This window comes from Electrophorus electricus, unplaced genomic scaffold (genome assembly GCF_041902795.1).
Source record: "Electrophorus electricus isolate QZ-2024a unplaced genomic scaffold, ASM4190279v1 Scaffold86, whole genome shotgun sequence".
NCBI classification, from domain to species: domain Eukaryota; kingdom Metazoa; phylum Chordata; class Actinopteri; order Gymnotiformes; family Gymnotidae; genus Electrophorus; species Electrophorus electricus.
The window spans coordinates 386,069-390,860 of NW_027658803.1; the positions used below are offsets into that span (position 1 = coordinate 386,069).

The 4,792-nt window shown below is 58.4% G+C and overlaps 1 pseudogene; it reads left to right on the plus strand.

Annotated features, from left to right (window-relative positions):
- Positions 1-3,350: 3,350 nt before the first annotated feature.
- Positions 3,351-4,792, plus strand: LOC145656678 (18S ribosomal RNA; annotated as a pseudogene; the record flags this gene model as incomplete).

Below are 4,792 nucleotides of genomic sequence, written 5' to 3' on the forward strand. Positions count from 1 at the left end.
GCCATGCCCAGCGAGTTTCGTGCGAATCGGACCTGGTCCGGAAGAGATACGAAGGAGAAAACTCATTACTCGTCGGGGTGGCACATCCAGAGCTCTCGACCCTCCCAAAGCGTCCGACCAGGGTGCCCTGCCGGGCATGGTCGGCCGCCAGCCCCCTTCCTGGAGGTGCAGTTTGGCACGGGGTTTTGATTTATCGGTTTCATATCTCTGGGCTCCTTGGGAGCAGAAAGTCGGTTGAGGGGCCCTTTGGAAAGAGCCGGGGCTGCCGTTGCGCTGTCCAAGCGGCAGGCGAGCGCACCCACCGTTTTCGCTATGATTTTTAAAACCGCCGGGCGCAAACACAGGGCAGTCGGGTTTGAGAAACGAATATCTCTTCGGCCCTTGGGAGGAGAAACGCTGGTCACCGCTTTGAAACGCGCTCGCTGCCAGGAGGCGCGTCTGGCGTAAAGTTTCGTAAGAGATCGGACGTTCCTAGGCTCGAGAAGCGAGCGCCCGCCCTCGGGCGGTGGGGGCACTTCTCATTCCCCGTCTGGGCTAAAATACGGGTCGGACCCGATGGACTCGGGAGACTGGAGAGTACCAGGGAGACCCTGGAAGCCCGGCGACCCGGCCACGCCGCTGTCTCCTCGGCCCTCGGGAGTAGAAGCGCGGGGACGGTGGCGTGGGCAGCAGGGGGCGCTCACAAGCCGCTGCTGGCGAGTTTCGTCTTGATCCGGACCTGGTCCCGGAAGAGATACGAAGGAAAACTCATTACTCGTCGGGGTGGCACATCCAGGCTCTCGACCCTCCAAGCGTCCGACCAGGGTGCACCCTGCCGGGCATGGTTAGCCCGCCAGCCCCTTCCTGGAGGTCTGGTTGGCACGGGGTTTTGATTTTTCGGTTTCATATCTCTGGGCTCCTTAGAGACAGAAAGTCGGTTGAGGGCCCTTTGGAAAGAGCCGGGGCTGCCGTTTGCGCTGTCCAACGACGACGACGCACCCACCGTTTTACGCTATGATTTTTAAAACCGCCGGGCGACAAACACACAGGGCCGTCGGGTTTGAAAACCGATATCTCTTCGGCCCTTGGGAGGAGAGAAGCAGCGCGGGTCACCTTTGAACGCGCTCGCTGCCAGGAACGTCTGGCGTAAAAGTTTCGTGGAGTCCCGGGCGTTCCTAGGCTGAGAAACGAGCGCCCGCCCTCGGGCGGTCGGGGGCCCTTTCTCATTCCCCACGTCTGGGCTAAAAATACGAGTCCGGACCCGATGGACTCGGGAGACTGGAGAGTACCAGGAGACCCTGGAAGCAGGCGACCCGACCCACGCTTCGCTGTCTCTCGGCCCTCGGGAGTAGAAGCGCGGGGACGGTGGCGTGATGGGCAGCAGGGGAAAACCTGGCCATGCCCAGCGAGTTTCGTGCGAATCGGACCTGGTCCGGAAGAAGTCTGAAGGGAAAACTCATTACTCGTCGGGGTGGCACATCCAGGCTCTCGACCCTCCCAAAGTGTCCGACCAGGGTGCACCCTGCCGGAATGAGAACAGCCAGGTGAACCCTGGAGGTTCAGACTCAGACCCTGGACCCCGACGGCTCAGTCCGCCTCAGGTGCACTACAGAGGTCCTCGGGCTGTCCCTGAGTGCATTAAAAACGGAAATCAGAATTACTCCCCGGGTGGCACTTCCCAGGCTCTCGACCCTCCCCAGTGTCCGACCAGGGTGCACCTACTGGGCATGGTTGGCCGCCAGCCACCCTGGAGGTCTGGTTGGCACGGGGTTTGCAAATAGGTCCCGTCGGGTATATGGAAACAAAGAGAATCAATGGGGTCCAAGCACTAGAAAATTCATCCAGTGGCGTTCTCTGGAAGCCCAAGGGGAGTCCGGGTGTTCGACGGCAAGGGAGCTCTCCTCTGGACACATGATCAACGCCTGTCCCCTGCGGAAAGTGGTGTGCTCTGGATGCCCCCCCCCCCATCCCCGAGGGGAGTGCTTTATCCCGCGAGGAGGCCCTCCTCGGGTTAAGTGAACCATCATGCCGATTCCCCTATGAGTGGGCACATCCAGGCACACAGTCTGCTTTGCTCTCCCGACCCGAGTGCGTCTGTTGGGCTGAGTGTGCGCCCAGGCAACTGGATCCAATGGCTCAGTCCTTGCAGCGTGCTTCGACGATGGGTCGTACAGCCGCTCTGCAGTGGCGTGTTGTAAATGTACCAGTGGATTCTCGTCGGCCTGCCACATCCATGGTATGAGCACAGACCTGTCCGACCAGGGTTGACCCTGGACGGAGCACGGTCTGTGGTTTGGCCCTTGTCTAGATGAAATCGGGCACGGGGTTTCTGGCCAGGTACCATCGGGTTACTGGGAGGCGGCTTCGGTCTCCAGGTGAGACCAATGGTGAAGCAGCACGGGCAATGGAGAGCATGCAAACGATGGGAAGCCATGCACGGCAATGGCCACGAAAAAAAAAAAAAAAAAAATGCCACGGAACGTGAAGAACAAGGAGGAGTGGTGACACTGCCCAAAGCTGCCGGTGTTGCAGGGTCTATTGGTGTGTTGCTTCCTTGTTTGGTAGAGTGGGTAGACCGCCAGGGAGTAGGCAAAACCATTCCCCCTACGGTAGTGAGGAGCCAGCCATTTGACGGCGGGGTGTCCACGTGTGTACGGGTGCGGCGCTATCCCCCCACGGGGGTTGGGCTGGCAGCAGGTGGACGATCTGCCGACCAGCCCCGGCTGATCCAGAACTTCTGATGTGGAGAGCGGTTTTGAAACCAAGATCCTCCCTGGTTCACAAGCGGGTCAAGCCTCTGATGGGGTGGGGGTTATTTGTAACCCATCCCAGAACTCTCTGGGGGAGACTCAGACGGCCAGTCTGTCTACTCGGTGTCCTATACTGGTGTCTGTGGTTTGGGAGGAAGGGAGTGCCCTGCTTTGTTGGCCTCCTCTTCAAACCTACCTGGGCCACGAATCACTCTTCTTGGTTACATCACGAAAACGTAGGTTGAGCGAGGCTAGGGGAGGAATTCGACGAGGTCTTTCCTTGTCCCCCCCACCAGCGGCCCACGAAAATCAAAGCGGCGTGAAGAGAGGAGCCGCCGAAAGCACCTGGAGTCGGCCGTCCGCACCTCCGGAGGGAGGTGGACGGGGGTACGGTGCGGGCATGACCGGATGGGACAGCTTTGCATCAAGGTGAGAGGTCGGCGTCGAAGGCCAGAGGGCGACGGTGCGCGAGCACGTTTACACTGGCCGCGGAAGCTGTCCTGGGTAGCCCTGTATGGCGTCTGGACCTGACGGCGCACGCACCCACAACCCGCTGCTTCCTAGCCCCCGGAAGGGGAGGCGGATGTCACTCGTGGTTCATCCCAGACCACGGTGCAAACTACTCTGGTTGATCCTGCCAGTAACATATGCTTGTCTCAAAGATTAAGCCATGCAGGTCTAAGTGCACACGGCCGGTACAGTGAAGAAACTGCGAATGGCTCATTAAATCAGTTATGGTTCCTTTGATCGCTCCACACGTTACTCGGATAACTGTGGTAATTCTAGAGCTAATACACATGCAAACGGCTGACCCTTCGGGGGGATGCGTGCATTTATCAGACCCAAGGAAACCCATCCGGGAGCTCGGGCCCCCGGCGCTGGTGACTCTAGATAACCTCGGGCCGATCGCGCGCCCTCGCCGGCGACGTCTCATTCGAATGTCTGCCCTATCAGCTCGATGGTACCATAGTCGGCTACCATGGTGACCACGGGTAACGGGAATCAGGGTTCGATTCCGGAGGGAGCCTGAGAAACGGCTACCACATCCAAGGAAGGCAGCAGGCGCGCAAATTACCCATTCCCGACACGGGGGGTAGTGTGAAAAATAAATGCAGGTCTCTTTCGGCCCTGTAATCGGAATGAGCGTATCCTAAACCCATGGTGAGGACCCATTGGAGGGCAAGTCTGGTGCCAGCAGCAGCAGTAAGTTTCCAGCTCCAATAGCGTATATTAAAGTTGCTGCAGTTAAAAAAGCTCGTAGTTGGATGTCGGGGAGTGGGCTGGCGGTCCGCAGCGGCGTGCCACCGCCTGTCTCAGACCCTGTCTCCCGGTGCCCCGGATGCCCTTGGCTGGGTGTCCGGACGGGGGCTGGGCGTTGCACTGAAAAATTAGAGTGTTCAAAGCGGGCCACGCTTCGCCTGAATACCTGAGCTAGGAATAATGGAATAGGACTCCGGTTCTATTTTGTGGGTTTCCTGAACCAGGGCCATGGTCTAAGGAAGACGACAGGGGCATTCGTATTGCGCCGCTAGAGGTGAAATTCTTGGACCGAGCGCAAGGCAGACGAAAGCATTGCAAGATGTTTCATTAATCAGAAGCAGTCGGAGGTTCGAAGACGATCAGATACCGTCGTAGTTCCGACCGTAAACTATGCCGACCCGCGATCCGGCGGCGTTATTCCCTTGACCCGCCGGGCAGCGTGAAACCACGAGTCTGTGGGTTCGGGGGGAATGTGGTTGCAAAGCTGAAACTTAAAAGGAATTGACGGAAGGGCACCACCAGGAGTGGGCCTGCGGCTTAATTTGACTCAACACGGGAAACCTCACCCGGCCGGACACGGAAAGGATTGACAGATTGATAGCTCTTTCTCGATTCTGGGTGGTGGTGCATGGCCGTTCTTAGTTATTGGAGCGATTTGTCCTGGTTAATTCCGATAACGAACGAGACTCCGGCATGCTAAATAGTTGCAGCGACCCTCCGAGTCAGGCGCATCAAACTTCTTAGAGGGACAAGTGGCGTTCAGCCACGCGAGATGGAGCAATAACAGGTCTGTGATGCCCTTA